This window comes from Mesoplodon mirus (assembly GCF_964341445.2).
Source record: "Mesoplodon mirus genome assembly, chromosome: 3".
Taxonomy (NCBI): Eukaryota; Metazoa; Chordata; class Mammalia; order Artiodactyla; family Ziphiidae; genus Mesoplodon; species Mesoplodon mirus.
In genome coordinates, this window is record NC_138978.1 from 171,495,660 (window position 1) to 171,509,820 (window position 14,161).

The window sequence follows — 14,161 nt, forward strand, 5'->3', positions numbered from 1 at the left end:
ATGTGGCACATATATATACAATGGAATATTACTCAGCCATAAAAAGAAACTAAATTGAGCTATTTTTAATGAAGTGGATGGACCTAGAGTCTGTCATACAGAGTGAAGTAAGTCAGAAAGAAAAAGACAAATACCATATGTTAACACATATATATATGGAATTTAAGAAAAAAAATGTCATGAAGAACCTAGGGGTAGGACAGGAATAAAGACAGACCTACTAGAGAATGGACTTGGGGATATGGGGAGGGGGAAGGGTAAGCTGTGACAGGGCGGGGGAGTGGCATAGACATATGTGCACTACCAAACGTGGAATAGATGGCTGGTGGGAAGCGGCCGCATAGCACAGGGAGATCAGCTCGGTGCTTTGTGATCACCTAGAGGGGTGGGATAGGGACGGTGGGAGGGAGGGAGACGCAAGAGGGAAGAGATATGGGAACATATGTATATGTATAACTGATTCACTTTGTTATACAGCAGAAACTAACACACCATTGTAAAGCAATTATACTCCAATAAAGATGTAAAAAATAATAAATAAATAAATAAATAAATAAAGTAAAGTCTGCCCTGGGAACCAGCTTGCAACACACCCACTCTTACAGCATGTGTTTCATTTTGCCTACTGTAGACGCAGAATGCAATCACAATAATATCATGAGGCCATATGGAAGTGTGGGGTTAGGGCATACTCATTTTGTAATGAGCCAGAGTCGACTGATAGGATCACTCAACAAGTGGACCACTTTGGCACTAGGAGGGCTGGAGGCTAGGAAACATGAACAGAGTGGATTTGATGTCAGTGAATAGATGGTAAAGTGAAAAGAAAAATGATGTGTGGATTAGAAGGCATTTGAAAGGCAGAGGGAGCTGGCCACTGGAGGCGTTACAGTTGAACAAAGGAGCCTACAGGCTACTGAAATTCAAGGGTTTGGGTTCCTGGGTAGGGAATCCAGGCATGATCTGGCAGCTCAGAAAAGTCAGAAGGTTGCTGGGAAGAGTTTATTTGACTTAATTGTAACAGTAGAGAGATGGAAAAAATACCTAATTCCAACAGAAGAGTACTTGGGTCCCTGGAAAATCTGGCTATAGGTGAGCGATGGGGAGATCACTGTGAATTGGAATATTTAAGGGACATCTGTTAGAGGAGGCCTCTTGGTAGGATTTGATGAAATGAGAAGAAATCAGGATGGCCTGTTTGTTAAAGGTGAACAATTGGACAATAGCAGGAAAGCAAAAGTGGACATGGTGACAGTAAGGAAAAGATGGAACTAAAAATGCGTCTAAAGACTGCTGAATCCCTCACCATCCTCCACCCCGTCATGAGTCCAACAAGTAAGCAATGAAGAAATCTTGTGCTTGATTTCTTGATTAAAATAGGAAGAGAACAGTTACCTTCTCCTGGCTCAAATTTTCTTTCTGAGAAAGGAAAAAGTTGTTCATGATATGTTGGTTTCAGTTTTCATTTTTATTTTTTGTTTATTTTGGTTGGGTTTGGTTTTTAACCTCCCCAGGTCAGTTCAGGACAATAAGGCAATTCAAATTTAAAGGTATTGCTGAACTTATCAGAACCATTTGTCTTCTTTGACTTTAAAAGCCAGGCACAAAATGTTGCAAAATAAGATTTCCAGTCTTCCTGGCCTCTGCTTGTGCCAAGAATGCCCCATGACTGCCCTTTGAGAGGTAACAGCCTTTCAGATCATCAAGAAACCCTGGAGGTTGCTAATAAAAAGAAAATGATTTTCCATACAAAGTAAACAGATCCCTACCGCACGTCTAAAAGGATTTGGCTTTAGATGTGGGTGAAGGTTTGGAGTGGAGTTTTAATTTTTATATTACAGAAGCTCATTCTGAGCTTGAATTTTCATGTTATTCTTCAAAGTACAACAGAACCCCCTGTCAGGATATATCCAGCAACTGCATTCTTAGAACAGCTGTAAATTAGCCTGCTTTTCCTTTTCTCTCTTGAACTTGAGGTTCCTTTTAGGGACGCAGCAGAAACCCTTTAGGATGAAGGAAGTGAACTTTAGAGGATCTGTCCTCTTACCTAGAAGGATTGTTTCTATGGAATCTAGTCTTCTCTAGTTTCCCCCCCAAAACTGAAGCCTACTTTTTAGCATCAACAAATCATAACAGGCAGATTCTGAACCAGAAAAATCATCTTCCTGGGCTAAATTCTTTGTCTTTGCACAGCTGAGCAGAAGATTTGTACAATAAAATTTTTCATGTGAATTAAAAGAAAAAAGAGAGAGAGAGAGAATTCCCTTCTCTAATATCATCTCTTTATTTATAAAACACTTCTGAGTTCATTGGCAGAAAGGTACAATCTAATGTAACATACGGGGTGGTCCATTTAAAACAGTCCCCTTTAACACAGGATAGTTTTAAGTGTGGCCCATTATAAATGGGTCACCAGATGTATTGTTATGTCAGTCCTTCCTGGCATTGTAAAACTAGGGAAGTCTTTCAGGGGTTGGGAGTGTATGTGGAAATGCAGGGAGGCTGATTGAGCTTTACAGCTCTGAGGAAAAAAGGAATCCATGAGGAAGCCTGATTTTATACCTGGGATATAAGATACAAGAAAACAGATAGGAAATGTGTTCAATCGTAGTACCTTTGTTGTCACATGTAAGATTTTTTATTGTTAGTTTGGTTTTTTTTGTTTCGGAGTTTTGGGTTTTTTTAACGTCCCTGCTGGTTGCATTTCATTTACTCATTCAGAAAATATTCATTGAGCATCTATGTTGGGACAGCACTCTACTGAATCCTGGGGATGACAATAAAAAAGCAAAGGCAATGCTTTCCAGAGCCTATATTCTATTGTATAGAGATAAACAGATATAGCCATAGTATGTTGCTGACATAATGTCAGATACTGATAATGCTCTAGAGAAAAATACAGAAAGTGAGGAGGAAAGGGAAGAAAGAGGAGAATTAGGGAAGTCCTCTTTCAGCTGAAGGAAGTAAAAAGGTAAGCCATATGCATACCAAGGAGAGGAAACAGCAAATGCAAAGGCCAAGAGGCAAGAGTGTTCTTGGTCCTTCCAGGAACAGCAAAGAAGGAAGAGCCTAGAGTATAGGTCCCTGTGAGAGACTCCAGCTTTATTCAAACTTTTCTGAAGTTAAAGATAAGGGATGGAAGTGGAATGGGATAGAACTTGGGTTACTGTTATTTAACTGAAAGTAGAAATTGAGGCAAAGAGGCAACAATTAAGCTACTTTCCAAGCCCCCAGGGAAGTAATCACAGAGGATGGTATATGGTTAACAGGGAATCAGAGGGTGAGGGGAGAGAGGGAAGAACTTTGCCCACTAAAGCAAATGGGGGCAACCACATTTTGACTGAAGACTAGGTGAGTATGGTGATGCCCTACCAGGCGGGCATCTGTAGAAAGGATCACAGTCATCACATTCCAGATTAAAAGCAATCCACCATAATTTCCCAGGGACATTAAATTTTAAATATGCCTATTTGTACACTGAGTCACCTGGCATCACCCTTCTTCCTGATCATAGTGGCTTCAAACTGCAAGGGAAAGAGTGACTTGAGCATTAGACACCCAAACCCCAGGCCAGAGCCTGTGTTGAGTGCTCATCTTTCCCTAGCCAAGGAGCTAATACTCCACTGTGGACAATCTGGGCTCTTGGCTCCTTACACCATTTCTTCTGAAGCCAGGCTTGTGGTCCCAGGACCTGCTCACATTACAGAGAGAGTTAGGCTTTCTCATTAATCTCTGTCAGGACCATGTCCTCAGATTAGCAACCACTGAAACATAATCCCTGTGACGAAGAAATGGAGGGCCTGGCCCAGAGGATGTTTGTTTGGCATTTGTTTGTTTACTTATTTTTTAATATTCATTTATTTTATTGAAGTATTATTGATTTACAATGTTGTGTTAGTTTCAGGTGTGCAGCAAGGTGATTCAGTTATACATATATGTACATATTCTTTTTCAGATTCTTCTCCATTATAGGTTGTTAAAAGATATTTAATATAGTTCCCTGTACTACACAGTAGGTCCTTGTTGTTTACTTATTTTATATATAGTAGTGTGTATATTGTAATCCCAAACTCCTAATTTATTGCTCCCCCTCCCCCTTTCGTAACCATAAGTTTGTTTTCAATGTCTGTGAGTCTATTTCTGTTTTGTAAATAAATTCATTTGTATCATTTTTTTACATTCCATATATAAGTGATATCATAAGATATTTGCCTTTCTCTGTCTGACTTACTTCACTTAGTATGATAATCTCTAGGTCCATCCATGTTGCTGCAACATATATATATATATATATATGTTATATATATGTTTTATATATATATATGATAGATATATCATATCTTCTCTATCCATTCACCTGTCAGTGGACATTTATGTTGCTTCTATGTCTTGGCTTTTGTAAATAGTGCTGCTGTGAACACTGGGGTGCATGTATCTTTCTGAATTGGAGTTTTTGTCTTTTTCGGATATATGCCCAGGGGTGGGATTTGCTGGATCATATGGTAGCTCTATTTTCAGTTTTTTAAGGAACCTCCGTATTGTTCTCCATAGTGGCTGCACCAATTTACATACCCACCAACAGTGTAGGAGGGTTCCCTTTTCTCCACATCTTCTTCAGCATTTGCTATTTGTAGAATTTTTAATGATGGTCATTCTGATATGTGTGAGGTAATAACTCATTGTAGTTTTGATTTGCATTTCTCTAATGTTTGCTTATTTTTTAAAGAAATAAAAAAAGCTCAGTTTCCTATCTCACAGGACTGGTGAAAGAATTAAGTGAAATAATGGATGTAAAGAACTTAGCATTCACTGAGTGTTTACTACTATTATTATTTCACCACTTCAAAAGAAATTCCAAAGGGTTGAAGAGAGGAAGAGACAGAGAAAAGTATTTCTCACGTACCTTCTGAGCCAGAGAGAGGGCCAAAGGGCTAATATTCCAGAGACAGAGTAAAATTTCACGTCAAGAAATGGTAGCTTGACCCAGTGCAACACCCAGAAAGGCCTAATGAACAGGATTCAACATGCCACTGGATATTTCATTGTTTGGTGGGCTGGCTCTCATAATTTAAATGCAGTTTTAACAATACATATTGTCGGAGAACATCTGGTAGACACAGAGGGGCTGTCTGCCACATTCCTTTTTCCTTCTTGACAAATATTCCTCTAACCCTAGAGGGGGTGAGAACCAGACATTCTTCCATGACATCCTTTTGTTCTTACAGTAACTGAAATCCTTTCTGTACACATATTTAATCCAGTGGTGCAGGAAAATCGCAGGCTTTTTCGTCTGGCGAAAGTCCCAAGTGCAGGTGTTGGCTGCCTTCCCAAGACACTCTTTTTAAGAGTTCCTATCAAGAGACTGTGTCATTTCATCTCCAGTGCACAGCATGAAGATGTTACATGATTTAAAATTTTCTTATTATTTCCTGATCTCAGTCACTAAGGACACTCAGACACTGAAGACAATTTGGAATATCTTCCCAGCTCTGCCCCTCCTTTAACTGTGTCCCTCAACTACAGCCCACAGCTGGGGGGAGAGAGGATGGGATACACACAGTCATATTGCACAGCTGATGGGACAAGAGGTGAAACTCTAACCTGTGCCAGGTCAATTGGTGACCCTTTCCAGTGAAATGAGAATTGAGAACAAGATCAAGGGCTACTGAGAAAGAGTCAGCCGCTCTCTGTGGTTAAACCCAGAACATGCAAACCAGAAAGCCATGGTTGCCCATGTTTCCTGTCATACGAAGTAGCGAGCAGAGAATGCCACCCACAGGGAAAGAGAAAAATGAAGCATTGAAGGCAAATCCAGCTTCTGTACCCTGACACTGAATTAAATCACAGAGACAGAGTTTTGGGTGAAGTAGAAAAGATTAGCTTTATCGCTTTGTCATGCAAAGGGGGCCACAGCAGCCTAATGCCCTCAAAACTGTGTCCCCACCTGGAGGCGGTAGTGAGGAGTTTTATAGTAATGGTTCGAAGAGGGCGTGATCAGCTCGTGGACATTCTTCTGATGGGTTGGTGGTGAGGTAAGTGGGAGTCGGCATTATCAACCTTCAGGTTCCAACTGGTCTAGTGTCTAAGTGCTTGTGGACAGCATACAGTTAAATTCTCCCACCTGGTGAAGGTTTCAGCATCTGCAGAACAGCTCAGAGATATTGTTATGTGTATTCCTTGAGGGGGAACCAGGACCCTGCCCCAAGTTTGCATTGTTGTATCTTTTGACTGTTCCTCCCGTGTCTCCACATCCATTCCCTTCCCTAATTAGCGACTGTTTGAACCTGCTCACTGGAACTCAGGAAAGGTCATGGAGGCTGAATAAAGCCTATTTCCTGTAATCAAGAAATGGGGACACAGACAGGCTTTTGTGGCTAGGAGCCCCACAGGATCCTACTTTGTTTCGGTGTATGTGCAGAGAGAAGAAAAGGCTCAAGATGGAGAGGGTCTATTTCCTGGTTCCCAGTGGCTTTCTTGCCTCTGGTCCCATCCTGAGACCCAGCTGTACTCTGCCCTTGAGTTTTATAAGGCACCCTTGCATCCATATTCTAAACCTTCCCCTTTTTAACCCAGCTAGAGAGTGACCCAGTGTATTTCTTGAGTCCTCTATCCTCCATTTCCCTCAGAACACTGACCCTGCATTTCGTACACAGGGGGAGGCACATTCTCCTATTTAGGGCCCACGGGTGACTAGGTTCCTTTACCTGCATTTATATCACCAGTTTGCCTGTAGCTAACATAGAACCTGTCGTCGCTAGGGGAATGCTTATTACTCCATCCCTCAGTTTCCACAGACTTCCAGTCCACTTTCAGGAGAGACAGTAGGGGAAGGAGGGAGCATTTCTATCCCTTATGGTCTCTAACTCACTCTTCTGCACAGAAAGAGCAGCTATTTCTTTCACTGAGATTGGGAGAAGTGACTGGAGTCACAGAGTAGGTATTTTCTTCTCTCTTACTTGCTCTTGTTTCACTGTGGAAAGAAAGTGTAGAGGCCTCACAATCCTTTCGCATTGGTCCTTCATCCTCCCTGGGTAAAGGGAGACTGCAGATCTCCTTGTACATGTCTTGGCAAACATCAACTCTTCAGACCTGATTCTTTCCTGGGAGTTGGTGTGGGGAGGAGGGGAAGCAGTGGGCTGGTGAGGGCAATAAAGTCCCAAGATCTAGACTTGTGGAGGGGAGACAGAGCATGTGAGGAAGGCTTATCTGGGCTGCAGATCCAAGATACGTTCTCCAGCCTTCCTTTATACACAGTAAAGTAATATTTGATCCTTGATTCCTGAGTCTATTTCTAAACTGGGTAAACCATTTAGAGGAAAAAATACAATTGGTCCCTCAGGATCCTCACCAGTCTTGAAGATACTTTAAGGAATGTTGAGTGCCATGAAAGAAATAAATATCTAACTACAGAATTAGGTGCACTCATGAAGACTCTGCTGTGTGATTGCCTATTAAAAGATGTGTAATCTACCAGGGTATCTTAGTTGTTCTCCTTTATTTCCTAAACTGGTAATAGGTAACATATTCTACCTAGTGACTAGTTGAAAATCTTCGTCTTTCTTGATTCCTTTCTTTTTCTCATTAACCTCATCAAAATCAACAACTCCTATTGATTTTACCTTCCCAGGGTTTCCTCTGTTCTTATGGCACTGCTTAAGTTCAGGTCCCTTTATCCCTAGGTTTTTTTTTTTTTTTTTGCGGTACGCTGGGCATCTCACTGCTGTGGCCTCTCCCATTGCGGAGCACAGGCTCCGGACGCTCAGGCCCAGCGGCCATGGCTCACGGGCCTATCCGCTTCACGGCATGTGGGATCCTCCCGGACCGGGGCACGAACTTGTGTCCCCTGCATCAGCAGGCGGACTCTCAACCACTGCACCACCAGGGAAGCCCTATCCCTAGTTTTAATCACTGCTGAATCTTTCTGGTTGTCTTCTTGCCTCCAACCCCTTTCACACTGTAGCAAGAGTTACCTTTGTGAAATAAACCTGATGAGGTCAGTGCCCTGACTAAAATCCTTAGGTAGTCCTACAACCTTTTGCCTGTAGGACAATCTGAATGTACAAGACCTATCACAATCTGCCCCAGTCTACAATCAGCAAGTTCACTTTCTTCCATCATGCTTTATGATGTTCCAGCATCTCTACATCTGTAGCACCATGCCCCAACCTGATACCCCAACCAGATTTATATACTCATCATTTCTTCGTACATGCTATTAAATGCTCAACCATTTCACTGTGCCTGAAACATTGTTTTGCAGGCCTCTCTGACTCAAGAACAACCCTTTTATCCCTGGCTAAGATTTAAATCTTATGTGAATTTGGTACCCTTCATGCTCCTCGTTGCTATTTCCAAACGAATCTCATTCTCTTTCCTCCCTAGACACTCTCAGAGTTGTCTCATGTAAATAAATTATATTACTCATTGTTCATCATTGTTGATGTTGCTCACCATCCCCTAGATAATACCCCTTTATATCCCACTGATTTTAGTTCTTGGTTCACTTTCACTCTCTCCAGTTCTGCTAATGTCTCAATTCTTTGAAGATTGCTATATACACAGTAGACGACTCTAGACTATCAGTTTCTTGAATTCCTCTCTTCCAGTGATCCAGCCCTCCACACCACCCAGGCCATTCATTTATATATTCATAACCCTAGACCTTCTCATTACCAGTAATCTCTCCATAATCTCAGTTTAATTCATTCCATTCTCTAACCATAACCTCCATCCATCCCTCTAGTGCCCCAGTTCCAACTTCACCAGGATCTCTAATCCACTGATCTTTCTATCTTTTCACTGTCTCTAACCTTCTTAATAGTCTCTCTTTCTCCTCTCCTGATTCATCTTAAACTCCACAATCAATCAATATACTCACTTCTTTTCATATACCCTCAGTTCCTTGTTGTACTCACTTGACAAAACCACAACCCTGGTTAAATTCATCTCTTTACCTAATTTGTGCCTTCATTCATGCAAAAGAATGCACTGAAGACAAATGCTCTTGATTATGAACCTCAAGTGAACCCATATGCTGCTTGATGATCGTATTATTTTTCTCCCATCTAAAGTCAATCCCTCCACTTGCAAACTAGATCCCATCTTGTCTTACTTACTCAGTGACGTTGCTCTAGCAATTCTCCCATTTCCTCTCCTCAATCACAGATGTCTCCCTCTCTACCAAATCTTTCCCATCAGTCTACAAACTCAATCAAATTATTTCTCCCACCTTAAAAACAAAAACAAAAAACCCTTCTCTTGGCCCTACTTCCCTTGCTTGATACTGCCTTATTTGCAAATATGCTTCCCTTTCTAGCAAAACTCCTTGAACAACTTGTCTATATTCATTCTCTACAATTCTTTTTCTCCCATATTCATAACTGCTCCAACCCAGCTTTTGTTCCTACTTACTTATCAAAGCTGCATGGTCAATTCTCAGTTCTCCTCTTACTTGACTTATTAGAAAGAGTTGATATAGTCAGTCCCTCTGGCCTCCTTGATATACTTTCTTCACTGGGCTTCCAAAACACTCCACTCTAGCTTTACTTTATTGCTCATGCCTTAGTCTCCTTTGCTGTTTTTTCCTCTCCTTCCCAAACTCTTAATCTTTAACTGCTCCAGGGCTCACCCTTTGTCTTCCTCTCTATTTTCACTCGTCTTTTTGGCACTCTCACCCAGAATCACAACTCTGAATACCACCTCTATGGTAATTTTCCATCTCCAGCCCAGACTTCTCTCCTGAACTTCAGACTGGCCTATTCAGTGAGTTCCTCAATATCTTCACTTGGTGTCATCTAAAAACTCACACATGTTGACTTTAAGCTGTTCTGATTCCTGATCTTTCACCATGAAAATGGTTTCACTACCAACTTTCTGTACCTCAAATGATAGAAACTATGTTCTGGTTCAGTCCCAAACCTTTGCTCTCATCTTTGACTTCCCTTTATTACACTCCCACACACAGTCATTTAGCAAATAGAATTGGCTTTAATTTCAAACATAGCCAGAACCCAAACACTCCTCACTACCATCAGTGCTACCACCCTAGTCTGAGCCGCCATTACTTCTCTCCTGAATTACTGCAATACGATAATTTAGGGATTAGGAAAGTTGGGGGGGGGTGGTTTTTGTTTGTTTGTTTATGTAAAAGGGCCATATAGTAAATATTTTCTGCTTTTCGGGCCATATGGTCATTGTGGTAATGCCTCACTTCTGCCATTATAGTGCAATTGGGCATAGCTGTGTTCCAGTACAAGTTTAGTTACAAAAAAGCAACAAGCTGAATTTGGACCATGAGCCATAATTTACCAGATCCTGGTCTATCTGGTCTCTTTGCTTTTATCCCCACCCCCACTATTATCCTTTCTCAACACAGCAGCCAGAGGAATCCTTTTAAAACACAGGTCATATCATGTCACTTCTCTGCTCAAAACTCTGCAAAGGCCTCCTTTCTCGATCAGAATAAAAGTAAGAGCCCTTTCCATAACGTACAAGACCCTGTGTGATCTGGCCCAAGTCATATCCCTAAAGCTCCTATCTTATTACACTCTCTCCCTCATCCACTCTGCTGCAGCTGCACTGACCTCCTTGTTGTTTCTCAAATAGTCTAGGCACACTCAAGACTTGGGGCATTTGCACCAGGTGCCTCCTCTTCCCCCAGGTGTCCATATGGCCAGTGCTCTTACCCTCTTAACTTTGCTCAAATGCTATCTCTTCAATAAAACCAATACTGGCCACTATTTGAAATTATAACCTTCCTCCGTGACTCTCAATCCCCCTCACTCTATTTTTCCCTTTTACTTTCCAAAAATTTGCCACCTAACATTAAAAAAATAATTTACTAATTTCTATTTACTGCATTCCTATTTCTCCTAGAATACAAGCTCCACAAGGCCAGTGATCTTTGGCTTTTATTCCCTGTGTAACTTGAGACCCTAGAGCAGTGCAAGGCATATTTTTTTCAAAAAATATTTGTTGAATGAATGGAATCTGTGTGGCCTCCCTCAAATCCCAGAGATGTAGTGAGTCACTCTATTTTGTATATTACTTTAATTCTTTGTTCATGCTATTGTTTTAGTCCTCTTTACCCTGATTTATAATTATTTATGTATCTCTCTTGTCCATTACAGTGTCATGATCTTCTTGGACATTTTCTATATGTATATTTGCAGTAAGTAATACAGCCTGTCACACAGCAAAAGGACAAATAATGCCAACTTAATGAACATACAAAGGTGCTGTATGTGCGTAGTTCTCTGACACCAAATCATTAACTCTGCAAGTCAGTTATTATTTTAAAAGTCTCTCCTCAACCCCAGCTCTAGATACAAGTATATACACACACTACTAATTGAGATAATTTAAATCTATTTTTCACATATTTGCTTAATTAACTTGCAGTGACCTCTGCAAAAGCACTGGCCTCTGATGATTGTAAGAGGTAGTTTTCTGGTATAGACACCAAAGCATCAAAGAGTCAGCTAGAACTAAGGAAAGCAATAACACAACTGGTTTTAATTACTCATGACAGGCATCTGAGTATATCTGACACAGGTCTTCTCCCCAATACATCATTCAAAACAGGCCAGTTACAGGAAATGGTGGAGAAAAAAAAAAAGCCAGAATGGGGCCAAAATGTGTCCACAATATAAAGCAGATCATCTTTCACGTGGATGACCTTGTTCATTTTGTGTTATATTTTTACGATGGTCCTGAATGTATAAAATTGCTGACCCCTTAAGACTTGGCATGCTTCTCTACTGATGCTGAGGAGGGGTGGCTCAGGTTCTCAGAAGAGGAGATAGGTGAAGACTGTGCCTATTCATGAGTCACTGTATAAACCAAGGGGTCCTCCAAAGTTAATCTAGAATGGCAGGCATGTTTGTGATTAATTCATCTGTGAAGTAGAGGTGAGCAACTTCTACTTCTCCTCAACATTCACAGAAGAATTAACTTCATCGAACCTGGTTGGTTCTTTGGACTTGTTGCTTAGCAGGTAACAGGTGAGGATTCACCTGTTAGTCACTTTGTTAACACCTACTCTCAACTTTAACATATCTCTCTTACGAGGTACACCCTCCCACCTAATGAAACGATGGGCTTTGGTTGGTCATATCCTTGAGTCGGCTCCTGTTAAAAAAAAGAGATTTCCTAATCAGGCAGGATTTTACCGCAGGACCTAATTTTCTTGCTACAATCTCCTCCCAGATGCTTGTACGATCCCTGAGCTCACTGCCTTCTTATTTCTGTGCATTTCCTGGTTCTTGCCAGCTTGCACTGTTTGATCACTCTTTTGTCCAGTCTTGCACATTCCAGTGCTCGTGGAACTTCAGAAGCCCTTGGTTTTTCCTGCTGCTTTGCTCTGATTCCTGTTTGATGCCTCCAGAAACACAGACTGCCTCCTGAGTCTTTCTACTTTTATACTTTCAATAAAAGTTGGAGTTCCTGCAGTGTGCTAGGGCATATGCTAAAGACTGAGACTCTAACATGAATGCTCCATTAAGAAGCTCAGAATTTAATAGAGGAAATGGCAAGTAAGCAGGCAATTACAATGCACATGATAAGTACTGTAATACGTTAAGCGGAGGGTATGAGGGTAGCATAGAGTAGCGGCACCTAAGCCAGCACCTGGGGGGTGAGGGAAGCTTTCCTAGAGCCAGTAACATCTATGCAGTCTGAGCCAGACAAAAGAAGAATGAGAGATGTTCTATTCTAAGGAAGTAACGTCAATAAATGCCATGAGCCATAAATCATAGCTCCTTTAGAGATCTATAAGTATTGATAATTAAGTACGGCTGCAGGGGATGTGGGAAAACTGAGGCTGGAGAGGGAAGCCAGGGTTAGGTCACAAAAGGCTTTATATGTCATTCTAAGGTGATGGGAATTCATCGTATCAGTGACGGGGAGTCACTGAAAGTTTATACATAACATGGTCAGATTATGTTTTAGAAAGATTGGCATCAGCGTGGAGAATAGATTTCACCATCTAGCTACTTCCCTGAACCTGGCCTGCTTTCTTGCCTGCACTGTCTTATCTTCCTTTGACTCTAAAGGGCCCAGTTCGACACCCTTTTCCCTATCAGTGTCCTCAAACAAAACTAATGAATCATTTTGAGACCTTACAAAAATACAAGTTATTTGATCCCATTTCACAGAATCAAACTCTCACAGAGATAGAGCCTGGGAATCTCTATTTTATAAAAATTGCCCAAAGGATCCTGGGGCAGTTGGACTATGGACAGAATTTGTGAACTAATGTAGATTGTCACTTATAATACAACAGAGATGTGTTGATAAACATCAGCAATGTGTATGGCTTACTGAATTAGATTGAAGATGGCTGGAGTAGGTCTCACTCCAAATGTCTTCTTTCTACAGCATTAGAAGACCAAAACAATCAGCCCCTTACTTGGAACCTCAAGATCTTTCCCTTGTTCTTTGAATAACATGTCCAGACCTTCACATGACCTATTAAGCAGCATGATTTGGCTCCGATGGCCTCACCTCTCAAGCTACTCTTCCCTTTACCTTGTACTAATTATCAACTTGTTAAAGAGAGGGGATGTTGATACATTTACTCACCAGTTTCTACATTCTCAATTAAATTACAGAGAGATATGGTTTGGGGAAACTTTGTGAAATAATAAAGATCTGGAACTTTTCTAAGGAGAATGGAAAATGATTTGATTGAGGATGAGAAAAAGGACTGCTGCTCAACCTCAAAGACTCCCCTGAGTTAAAGATCATACATCCATATTCATAGGACAATTCTGTTATTTCCTCCTTGAGGAGCCAAGGAGCAGAGAAAATGGACAATTTTGTCAATCAGCATGGGAGTACTGGCAAAGCGTAAAGTCAAGAAGTAAGAGAATAAGGGTGCTCAGGTAAAAGAAACAGAAAATTCCTGGGATGGGCCAAAAAGGAAGATTCAGTTAATTTGCTCCAAGACACGAAGGATGAAAACCTGAGTACCCTTGTTTTGTCATATTACTCAGTCTGTTTGGTAATGATTCCCCATTTTATTTAATTCTGGTCTCTGGCTTCTCCACCAATGGTTCTAACTCACATTCTGTTACGTTACCCTAGAGCACTGCGAACAACATTCTGCAGCTGGAAGGTGCCAGTGGCAGAGTAAGTGACATAATTTTCCAGGACATAAATG